Genomic DNA, 13,067 nt, shown 5'->3' with positions numbered 1-13,067 from the left:
AGTCATGAACTGTCAGTCAGTTCAATCTGTTTCTAATAAAAGAATACTGATTACGGAACCTAGAGATGTGTAGAAACAGTCCGCATCAATATATTCGGTGACTAAAAGCGAAAGGCCGAAGACTTGCTGACTGATATTTATTCTATCATTTTTATTTTTTGGTCATTTACTGTTGTTATTAGTTGTATCCTTAAGATAGGTAAATAGACATGAACATTGCCATTTGTAAGATTGCCGATTTCGGGAATGAAATCGGTCACATATGATTGCCGCATTGACGGTCAACACCCAGTTCCACAAGTTCTTCAACCTTCACGCTGTCTTTAACATTCTAGACAAATTTTATAAAACTTTAGAAAAACTGTATTCTTATCTAGTGGTATACGAATCGAAATTGAAAACAAAATCTTTGACATTTTTGTAGCAGCTCACATATTCATTTACTATACAATTCTTTCTTTTATTCATAGTATTCATGCATTTTATTCATTCATTTATGAGCATTTTTCTCCTAAACACATTTTTCCTTTTTCTGATCTGACAAAAGCTCCTCAGAAAGATAAACATGTAAAAATGCACAGAGATAGATAACTAGATGGAAAAAAAAAAATGAGTAGGGTGTATATGATATTTGTCTGCACGAACACGAAATATCTTTTACAAATATTCATCCTTTTCATCTGAAATTTGTGAGAAAGTTTTTGAGAAATAAAAATTGGTAGGAAATAAGAATGACGAAATAATTTTCCATTTCAGTTAAGTGAAATAATTTAACCAAAAGTATACAAAATTTTATTGATTAAATGTGAAAGGAGCAGAAAATTTACCTTCATTATGAATAAATTAAAATAGCTGGAAGTCCTTAGACTGAAATTCCAAATCAGTTATTCATAAAAAAAAATGTTTCATAAGCGATCGCAGCGTCCTCTACTTTGCAAATTAGTACTAGCTAATTGGATATGCTTGCCTTTATTTTTATAGCTATATTATCGTACATTCCGGAATTCTTCATTGGATATAAAACCTCTTTCCCTTTTCTGCCATTTAAATTCTTTTTATTTCATTGTTTTAATTGTTGTTTTTTTTTTCGTTTTTTATATTGAAGAATAATGACAAATATGTTAGGAAGAAATCGGAGCAAATTTAATACCTCCTATAGAAGCATATAAAATATTTTTCTATTTAATGGGGAGGGCCTATCTTCTTTTTAGATTTATAAAAATGTCATTATTTTTATTAGCAACAGCTAATTTCAAATACATATCCAAATTTTACATATTAAATAATCCGACTATGCATATCATTTTTATAATTTTTATTAAACGGTTGATAAGTTATAAACAATAAAAATGCAAATTCCTAATTACATAATTTTCTTGACGCCTGGAATATACAGCTTCAACATAATTACTATTATTTACGTGCAAATAAAAGCAAATATTTCTTTTTATTTATTTATTAATTTATTATTATTATTTGCCTTGTTTTATCGCTCCTTACGCAAATAAAAAAGCCGTTTGAATTTTTTAAAAATCGGTTTACCGTATTTACCAGTTGTATCAAAAATGGTAGAAAGAAATATATTACGATTCCAAAGATTATGAAATGGCCGCATAAAATGTTTTTCTTGTATATTTGAAATTATTTAGAACTGATTTCGAAGAACTTTATATTAGAAGATTTCTTCTTAAGTAAAATATGAGAATATGGTATGGGTATCAAATATAAATATGTAGATGGCCCTTATTACTATTAAATTTACACATTTTTAAAGTTAAGATCTTTTTACCTTGAATGCTATATTTTTTTTCATTTGCTTGAATGAGATGTATGAAAAGCTTCGGTGCTTAAGCACTTCTACTTAGTTTGAGGTAGTAAGTAGTACAGGAAAACAGAAGTAATGTACCATTGGTGCATCAGTTGAGTATAAAAATTTTTGCTTAAAAGCGCTTGAGGTAAACATTGAAGCAGTTATTTAGATGCAGTTTAAATTTCGGAAGAAGCTATGGAGATTTAAATGGCTAAGTTCATTTAGTAGTAGAGAGAGGAAAGTAGTACAGAAAGGAAAATTTTTTCCTTGATTCAGAGATTTTCATGTGTTTTGGGTTGATTAAAAAATTTTCTTGAAAGTTCTTGGATGAAATCATCTAACATTGGAGTTTTAAGACCTCTATGTAAAATATCATTGCGGATAAACCAGGAAGCATTGGCAATGATACGAAGTATTTTATTTTGTAAAATTTGAATTTTGTTTCGGTTGGTTTTAACAGCAAGGCCCCCAGATTTGTGCAGCATAAGTGAGGATAGGTCTTAAAACTTGTTATCAACATTTGATTCTTCAGTGAAAAGGAGAACGTCTGCCAATGAGTGGGATAATGAGGTGAACTTTAGCCCAGAATTTATTTTTACTATTTTTCATTTTATTAAAAAAATTTTTTTCAAATTCTGCGTTTAGAGAAAACTTTTTATTTTCAATTTGTTACATTTTTTTCGAGAATTTAAAAAGATTCTACTCTTTTATATAAAACTCCCTCCCCCCCCCCAAAAAAAAAAATCTAAGAAACAAAAGTCTAAATTCGGTCGGAGGGTCTGGACATGCGCAGACTTATTCGTTCGCATATACACATGGCTTTCATGCAGGGATTCGCACCAATATAGAATATACATAAAAGATTGGACAAGTGGCTTTAAAGTGCGCCCACGGACGACTCGAGTGTTGCCTTAGGGTCAGAGTGTCAACATTGCAACAAGTTGACACAGGTTCGGTGTCCGGCTTCGAATTCTCTTGATTTTTTTGCTTTTTTTTTTTTTTTCATTTTATTTACATTTTTTTTTTAATTCTACATTTAGAGAAAATTTTTATTCTTCTTTGCAATTTGTGATAATTCTCAGGAATTTAAAATGATTTTAATCTTTTATTTAAAAATTCTCTCAAATTAAAGAAATTAATGACATAAAAGTCTAAATTCGGTCGGAGGGCCTGCACATGCGCTGACTTATTCATTCTGATATAGACATGGCTTTCATGCTGGGATACGCACTGTTATAGAATATTCACAAAAGATTGGACAAGTGGCTTTAAAGTGCGCCCACGGACGACTCGAGTGTTGCCTTAGGGTCAGAGTGTCAACCTTGCAACAAGTTGACCCAAGTTCGATGCCCGCCTCTTCTAATTCGTTTTTCGTTCACTTTTATTTTTTCATTTCATTTAAATTTCTTTAAAATTCTACATTTAGGGAAAAATTATTATTTTTCTTTGCAATTTGTAATAATTTTAAAGAATTTAAAATGATTTCCTTTTATTTAAAAATTCTCTCCAAATAAAGAAATAAGTGAAACAAATGTCTAAATCCTAACTGAGTGCCTGGACATGCGCCAACATATTCGTTCTGATATATACATGGCTTTGATGCAGGGATTCGAACTATTATAGAATATACACAAAAAATAGACTTGGTGTTTTAAATTTGACTCAGTCACTTCTCACTAAACAAGATTATTTCGGCGTTTTAATTAGGTTTTTCTAGTCCACTCCAATTCCCAATTGGAGATTTTAACACTAACGTATGGTTCGTTAGTAATTTCTTTTTATTGGTACCATATTTGTCATAAATCCATAAAATAGTTTGAATGCCACTTGACTTGGTAGTGACCCACTCCAATTCCCAAGCTGAGATTCTACTATTAATCTATGGTTCGTATGTGATTTAATCCACTATAACCACTTTTCCATAAGAGTTCAGGTCCCACATGGTGCGATAGTGGTACATTACTATTCCCAAGTTGAGACTACTATTAACCTACGATTCGTAAATAATTTCTATGTCTTGGTTCCACGTATCCATAAAATAGTTTGGGTGCCACAATGGCGTGGTAGTGGGGGAGTCTCGGTTCCCTGGCAGGAAAATAATACGAGAGATACAAAAGAACATTCGAGTTCAATTGCAGGGATGTCCAAATACTAATTGGTAGATAGTGTATAATCTCAAATTTTGTTGTTTAGAATTGTCTTCTGATTGCGATTTGTTTTATTCTTTGCACTGACCCAAGATTACTGAAACATCTCAGTAATCCTTGAGAAGTTTGAAAACAAAGCGTTACTTTAACAAATCAAATGATTAAGTAAAAAAGTTAATATTACGAAATTCTAGAAATTATGAAGAAGATTTTTGCAGTATTTAATTCAACTTTTTGTTGTTGTTGATTTCAGAATTCTTTCATAATTTGCTAAAAAGTCACGGACATAATAATAGAATATTATTCTGTCCGGGTGTTCTATACCAGGGTTTCATATACTTTTTCAATTGTGGCCTCTTTTGAGTTCATTTTATTGGCATTCTCTAGTGTATTTCTTAATTAAGGAAATTGAAATAATTGAATAAAAAAAAGATAAACAAATAAAAATATTTTTAAAGAAATACAGTTTATTGTGCTTATTTGTAAAACTGGGATGAAATTTCTAGAATTTTAAATGGAATTATTTTATGTAACTTAGTAAATTAAAAAAAATCCATATTGCAAAGGGTGACGAGGTTTTAATAGGCATTAAAATTTCTCAAACAACCAACCTTAGAGTCTGGACCCATAGTTTAAGAAATCCTGCTGTAGTCCATTGATTTGGGCCGCTCGGTGGAAGTTAAGTATAGAAAATAAGCAAGACAGCGGTGATTCTTCTACTATAAAACAAGAGATTTCAGATTGTGCTTACCATTTGTCCTTCGCCCCCAAAGTATTGACAATAATTGGTATTTGATGACTGAACGCAAGTTTAAAATGAAATATATTGTAACTTGCAAAGACTGTTGAAATGGTGATATTTCAAAAAATTTTCCCCTGAAATGAAGCTGCAGACTTCGACTAATGTAGGATTGACACTGGCTTGTGTTTGTCTAAATCAGGTAATTTTTCTCGTGCTTTTCTCGTTGGTTTATATTGTATTCTGCACGTATTTAGTATGTAGCTTATGTTTTATATTTTGAATTGGGTTGTAAACTGCGAATTGTAGACCATTGCCGTTCTAGAGGTTTTCGTTATCGGCAATTTAATTTTATTGATAACACTAATTTTTTTCATAACCTTCTAAGCATTTTATTGCAAATGAAAGTGAATAAATTCCGAGGATAATTTTTAATGTGTTTATAATTGATTTTCTAGGAACATTTATTTCCAGGATGTGTGTAATGTGTCTGCTTTTCCAGTGTTTTGTTGCGCTATTTTATTGAACTGCAAACTAATAGCTAAAAGCCATAATTTTGAATATTAGCTTTATCCAATTTACAACTTTGTTTTAACGTTTCTTTCATGTCTTTTAAATATGTACTTTGTCGTGTATTTAAGTGAAATCTGTGAATCAAATACAAATTAATGGTTTATAGAATATAACTTGATCATTTGATGCGTGTTGACTTTTAACTGAAGCTTCAATAGGAAGCTTAGCAGAATTATAAATAATTGATAATGGTACATCCCAACAAATAATTCGCCTGTTTACTTGGGTCGCAACCTTTACGTTCAAAACTTTGACTAGATCGTTGTGCGCAATATATACTTTGCAAACGCAAAACGGCAAATTTCTAATTCAATTTTGTATCTCAATTATAAGTTCTCAATCTAATGAACATTGAGTATTTGAAAAAGCGAATTCAAACATGCTTCTCGAATTATTTTTTAATAAACCTTCTCATCTCGTGTATGCACGAAGACAAGTCAAAACGGGTCACGTATTTATGAAAATTAGTATTCCTGGTTATTTTAAATCCTGTACATGTTTTGTCATTAGTTTCAAAGTATATTTCCATTGTAACTGTTCTATTTAATGCTTTTTTTATCTTGTGTAGTTTCCTTTGAACTTCGGAAACTATATTTATAAAATGAAATGTTGTATCGATACTGTACAGGACATCCATTAGAACTAGCGATTTCGACACGAGTATACTTAAGAAAGTGAATGTTTACCTCCAAGAGATTTTATGAAATTTTAATTGAAGATTAAAAGAAGCTTTAAATTTCTTTGATCGTAATTTCCTAAAACATCAAAGCAAAGATTTAAATTTCTGTGTTATTTTTAAAATTTTAAAAATTATATTTCCTTGAGTGTCTAAATACCATGTAAATTTTTCTGAACTTTGACAATTTCTAAAATAACTGCTCTTTATTAGATTTCTTTGTAATGATACCAAACCATTTGCTTTGTTTCATCAAACAGAAATGGCATGGTTTCCTTACATGGCTGAAAAGTTCAGGCGAAAAGATTCTGCTGACTAGCGACGCAATTTATATGTGGAACTGAAGCTACATTACCCTAAAAGAGAACTTGCAATTTGAAATGGAGTGCTCAGATATTAAATTTTTAATAATTCGATTTCATGGAAATAGACTTCATTAAGAACATTCCTCATTTGGCGAGAGAATCATGAGCGTCAATTATGTGCGAGATTTAATATAAAATGCTACCAGTGTTCTTCAGTAACCATCCATCTGATGGCTAGCCTGTAATGCTACTTTCCTACCTGAAGCTCCGATGTTTGCCACTGAGAATTACAATAAAGTCTCTTTTTTTTTTTTTTTTTTTTTTGCATATGAGTTGGCATGCTGCAGATATTTTAAACTTAAAAATTCGCCTACAGCTAAGCGAGTTTAGTTGCTACGCTGACGCTTTGAACGCAAAGTTTCGATAGGCAAGCCTACTGTTACGCTCTGTAAATGAACGGGTCGAAACGAGCCACTCGATCGATAATGCGAGGTATAATTATAACGGAAATATCGCAAATTTTGCAGATTACTGAATTATTTATGTAGATATTTTCTTTGTGGAGGACACATTACAATACTATAAAAGTTGCATTTTGTTTATGAAATTTCATCTTGGGGCGGTTGAATGAGTTTGTCAAGTCGCATCTAATTCATCTCGAATTGCACTTTAGATTTCAACTTCTCCATACCATTTCATATTGAATATTATAATTGTGAAAATTCGAAATCGAGTGAATTGGCGAAAATTGTATTCGGAAACGTATATCTGTGAGCTTGTCTTCGTCTTCATCGTCTTAGCTGAACGAGCTTAACATCTATGATTGGATTTTGTCCGCACTGATGGAAATCTACAGAGAATTCTTCCCATTGCAACATAATGAATACGAAGTACCAAAAAGTAGTTGACTGAAATTTGATATAATTTTACCCTTTGAATGAAGATTTGTCAAATTTTGAAATAAATCAGTCAGCGGATTGACCATTTCTTAGTCTCATTTCAAATGCACGGAGTTAAAAAGCAACATGTTTCACGAAAGCTGGTATGCGATGTTGGTGCAAAAAATTTGCGCTTCTAATCAATTTTGATTTAAATTGGTGAAAACTTCCTTTATACGTATTCGGTTCACTACATCAGTGAGGTATAAAATGCTCTTAAGCGGGTTTCTAAAAGTAAAAATAGGAATATAAATGGCCTTAAGCGTGATCCAATTTTAATGCATCTTCGCATCTTCAATGAGAAGCCTACGAAAAATGTTTTGAAGACCACTTATACAGGTTTTTTTCACGCATTTGCCATACTTCAAAAAAATTCAAATTGATAATTTAGGATCTGCCCAACACTTGCGTGCTGTTTTCCAATTCTTTATTAATTAATCGAATCATATACAATAAGTCTGATTCGAGCATTGAATTAATCAAATATTTAATTTGCAGTGAAGTAAAGTATGGAATGTTTAATTTTTACATGTTTAATTCACTGTCTTAAATATATTTTTTAAGGAATTTATGTCCCAAATTCGACGTATCCTCCGATTAACAAGTTAAATGTCAAGGGTTTAATAAATTGGAATCGCTCTAAGAATCGAGTGTTTTTCTAGACATTCAATTCTGAAATAAAGTTTCACTGAAGCATTTCCGTTCTTTATAGGGGATTTGATTTTATCAAGCATATTTGCTCCTGCTTGGATACTTGTTCAGTCCAAAAGATCTCAATAAAACGCCCGATTTTATCGGTTTAATTATTCAAGAATCGGCTAATATCAAGTTGGTGCTTAAAAGCAATGGAAGCAGTCTTCCGCAATTATCTGCTAGTGCTATTGTAGCTGCATCGAGGATAAAGGTGGATTACGAGATGCCTTAGGCCTGTATGGGACGAATACAAATGTAAGTAAACTGATAAATATAATTCTTTTCTTACTTCTTATAATTCTTTTCTTACTTCTTATTCATAATTTATACTTTTTACGGTTATATACTTCCTCGCATTTTTGAGCCTTAAATTCTGAATGTTGCCTTTAAGCAACGTACTCGGTTGAAGTATAGTTTAGTGTACCCCCAAGTTTGTCACCAATATAACCCAACGAAGCGATTTTATAACAAGCCTAATGCTGTTTTGTTACTTTTTAGGGGTTGAGTTGTACATGAGCTATTTTATGGAAATTGTTAAATAAAAACTAATAAATCTCAATTAAAGACTTTAATTTAGTTTTGTATTACATTAAAGTTTTTTTATTGTTAATAAGACTGTAATTTTAATGTGAATACGAACATAAAATATTTATTATTTTGCAATACTGAATTGTCGGTATACGGTTTAGAAATCGTCTGCAATGGAATATTTTTTGCAATTCTTTTTCTGATCTGGCAGTTTCCTTGTTAATTCGTTATGTCACTAACTGTTCAAGAACAGATGTGTGGTGAATGTATTGGCAGGAAATATTTTGAACCTGCAGAATGAATGAAGGGCGAGTGGAATATATTTTACGAGTTGAAGTTGGGAAAAGGATGCTTGTTCGAAATTTTGTATAGAGAATGGTTGGAGTGCTTCTTTATTCGTTCTTTCATGTACTGTTCCTGTTATACACGCAGTCCTTATGTTCAATGATCCGGCGAAGCTAGGAGGATCCTACTCAAGCTGCTAGCGAAGCCGTAGGATGTTTTTAAATTTAAAATTCTGCCCGGTGCCTTCAGATGCCGAAGGCGTCACATGCTCTAAATTTTACTCCCTTCACAACAAACTGGAGCAGTGGATATGAAACTTTATTTCAAAATTAAGATACGCAGCGATAGTGATCCCAAAGGTAAAAAAAAATATTGGATAAAACGATACTTATCAGTAAATATCATAATTTCAATGCAGAAAGTGGTAACCATAATAAATTTGCAGAAGTGCTTGTTTATTTTGCTACTGTCTTTATTGGCCACTTGGCATCCTTGGCGTAGAAAGGGACACACTAAACTACACTTACCACGTACTCAATTTATCTTCTAAAATGAGAATATGTTAAAGTTGCAGTGCTATTTGTTGAAAATGAGGCAAAAACGGATCATGCGATTAAATTGACTAGTGGCATGTTCTTGCCAGCAGGAGTACTCTTGGAAATAGTTTCCTACTTGTGACTGTAGGTCCATTTTTTTCATTTTCGTAAACGAAGAGAAAGTATTGCAATCTTCGAAAAATTCATAATTTTGTAATTAATAAACCAGATTTAAATTGCATTAAATGCAAATAAAATATTAAGTTCTAAACGCAAATTCACAATATTGACATTTTTTGCAAGCACACAGAACCTTATTTTTTTGAATTTTGGTACTGAATGTTTTAACGAGTTTCTGAAACAAACAGAATAATTCCACCTTTTCAGAATTTTTGAAGATTATTGCATGTATACAAGTTTGATATTAAAGTATGTTCAGGATTCTTGCATTTTAGAAGGCTTATCGTGGAAGGTTATTTACGCGCTTGCCGCCTTGGACGATCCTCTTATTTCGGATCGGAATATCGGCTTGCCTAGCTGTTAAATTGTTATGAATTTAAACATCTAATTATTTTAAAAACATTTTAATACTAAATTTAACTTTTATTTTAATTTTTAATACTAAATGAGATCTAAGGAGGCAGTCCCCATGATACCAATCACTGGTCAAATGTCGCACATTTTCGTATTATATGAAAGGATATAGAACTCAAATGTTTCATCAATGACCGTCTGTGCTTCAGACTGATTCTGTTCTTGAGAAATGGCACCCCATTTGACATTTTCTGAGGGTTTTCTCTTTTTTTTTGGGGGGGGCGATGATCTTTCAGTTCCAACCACTGTACCGATTTCCTCCAAATTTACTTTTTCGTATTTAAGCATACAAAGAAAATAGTGTAACCCTCGAATTCGAGAGTTTTGACGAACATCCGTTTTTGATCTACCCGAGTCCAAACCGCATTTTTTGGCATTATGACCGTTTATCGATGAAAAACTCAAACGCTTTGAGCAAAATGCATGGAATTTTATAGATGGATTCTATACCAAATTTATAGGTTTCTATCCAATTTTGAACGGAAAAAAATCCAGACTCTGGCCAGCTGTCCTAGGAAAAGTGAACGATCAATATAAAATGGGAGCGACCTGAGTGTAATTTGGTACAGACTCTACATTTAAAAAGTAGATTCGTATCAAATATAGACCCAGATCCGTCAAAAAATTAGACCTTTGGTCATTAATTTTGCATATATGCATGCAAATTCAATAATATATGAAGATCACATAAGATTTTATCACTATGCGACTTCATTTGTAATTCTACCAATTTTGATCTCGATCGGTCGCCAGAAAAGGCTCCCAAAATACAAATCGATTTTAGGTTATCCATGTAGTAACCGCCAGGGGTTAACTGCCGAGAAATGAATCGCAGATTGCAGGATAGATGTAGTAAAAAGGCACTTATGTCAAAGATCAATATTCAGTATCTATTGACCGCTATTGCCATGCAACGCATGCGCTGTTTTACTCAATATCCACACTTTTTGCGATGAGGGGATACCTTTATTGGATAGAATGCGAGAAAATTGACTACTGCTGGCTATTTTTGATTGACAGAAGGCGATTTTTAGATGGTCCAAGTGGCGTCTGCTCCATGTTGATATTCATTTTCTTGTGATATCTCAAAATAAAATTTCGCATAGCCCCAGCAACAAGTTAACACACTTAGCCGTTTTACGAGCATAGTGAATCAAATAAAATGTTTTAATGTGCGAGTGAGAACTAATATTTTATGAATTACTTCACATCGAAGTTCAAAGAGTCGCCTATTGGGTTTTGAACTTTTAAACCCTCTGGTGTAGTGTCCAAGTTTGGAGAGAAGGTACCAACTCGAGTGTCGCCCTCGTCATCTGACCGCGGTTCAAAACCCAAAATGGCCCTAGCGTTACTTTAAAACGGGACTTTAATATAACTAAAATAATTAAGCTTTTAAAATCACGGGCAATTCATTTAGACATGCATATTAATATAACCTATGCAACTCAGATTAACATATTTAACAATATGTGGAACTACGTGTACAAAAATTGACCACCTGCTGGAAAATTTCAGTGAGATTTCTCCAATCTCGTTAATAAATGCATTGGCAGCCCTCCCCCCTTAAAAATAAAACTGTAGAACTTGAGCACTCACAGCGTTTAGCCTTGCTCAACCTCATTTTTAGTCCCCCGCACATGAATCTTGTGCTTTAGTAGTATAGAAAACCAAATATGAATTTTGGGCGCTAACTTTTCAGCCGCGAAGGAGGCCAAAATGTGGCATAGTTTCAGCGTTAGCGATAAGTTCACACAAATATCACGTTTCTCACAAGATGAAATTTTCAATTGTCTATATAGTTGCGGTTTTGAGTTGCCACTTCTACATGCGTGCTGAGGGACAGATTTGGCTCAAATTTTACATTGATCTACACTTCAGACACCAAATGTGTACACAATTTTATCCAGCTTTTACTTTCTCGTGGGCGTAATATAGAGAATGTATAGTAATCGTTAAACTATCGAGTTTTAATTTTTTTGAAAATCTGCGTGTTTTTAAACATTCCGAGTTCTAAACTCATTTTTGAAAAATGTTTGCCTGTGACTAAGAACTCGTTTTGAGCTAGACGGATGAAATTCGGTATACGGTCTTTACGCTCAATGTGCAGATTTCTTGAATGGCGAATAAGTTCGACATTCCAGTTGTGCTATTCGAATACAAGTTAACACAATTAAAAAACGAAGAGCTAGATAAAAACTGAGCCAAATCTAGCGAGCAGTTGCCCGTCTGGTAGTCTACTTTCAGAAAAAAGTAAACGCGATAAATCAAACACAATGGTTTAAAGGCATCGAATTTTGTATGGGAGTTTGGGACTACAAGTGCAGTCTTGTATCAAATTGTTTCAATCAGTTGAGAAAAACATGCCTGAAAGAAATTCAATTTTTGGATCGCAAGGAATTATTAGCCAAATGACTCTCCAAAGATGACAAGATTTAGTAAAAAAGGCCAAATTCACGCCAGAAGTGACTATTTCGTTATTACTGTTCGCCAATGCCATGTAAGGCATTTTCTGGAATAACGCTTTTATTAAAAAGTGTGCCATAAACTTTTCGGGGGATTACTCCCACTATTTATGTTTATATAGTTATCTTGTTCATTCGTACTCGAACTTCTTGCTAATAGATTTTGTTCAAAATTTGATATTTTGAAAGTTGGTGCAAAGACCGCATACTAAATCCATTCAACTCGAATACCATGTTCGCATATACAATTTCAAATCTTTTTCGGTAAGTTTGAGAAGTAGACCGATTAATTTCGACCTTTTTTGAAGACTACAATTTTCTGTGTACTGTACTTCGTACACGATAAAGAAATAGTTTGATTGGTTTATATCATGGTCTATATCATTCAAGTTGATGATTCGTTTAATTTTTAGTCTCGAACCTTCATGTATGTATAGAGGTTTAAATAAAGACATTTCTTTTTAGGATTGTTCTTTCATTACTGAGTCAATATGGATCTACTTCAAGCTGATCTCTGAATGAGGAATCTGACTGGATAAAAGTTGCTCTAGAATCTTTGCTCTTTCAGGAACAAAATTTCAAGCTTCAGTTTGCTCTTTCTAGACAGTTTGGACCTTCTGAAGAAACTTTCCGGTAAGGAAGATCCCAATGTGCCGAATATAACATGGTGATATTTTTAACAATATATTGGAAATAATTTAGAAGATTGTCGGGATTATTTAAGAAATCTTTGTCGTATGTTATCCAAAATAAGATTCCTAACGACATGAAATCTGCGTAA

The 13,067-nt window shown here is 32.7% G+C and overlaps 1 long non-coding RNA gene across 1 annotated transcript; it reads left to right on the top strand.

The window, feature by feature from the left end:
* The first annotated feature begins 4,735 nt into the window (after nt 1-4,735).
* Nucleotides 4,736-12,844, top strand: LOC129957245 (uncharacterized). Its single transcript, XR_008782747.1, has 3 exons — nt 4,736-4,898; nt 7,901-8,136; nt 12,752-12,844. It is a non-coding gene; the product is annotated as an uncharacterized LOC129957245 (long non-coding RNA).
* Nucleotides 12,845-13,067: the final 223 nt, after the last annotated feature.

Source organism: Argiope bruennichi, chromosome 11 (genome assembly GCF_947563725.1).
Source record: "Argiope bruennichi chromosome 11, qqArgBrue1.1, whole genome shotgun sequence".
Classification (NCBI taxonomy): domain Eukaryota; kingdom Metazoa; phylum Arthropoda; class Arachnida; order Araneae; family Araneidae; genus Argiope; species Argiope bruennichi.
The sequence above is the reverse complement of the archived record's forward strand: the minus strand, read 5'-3'. Positions and strand labels throughout refer to the sequence as shown.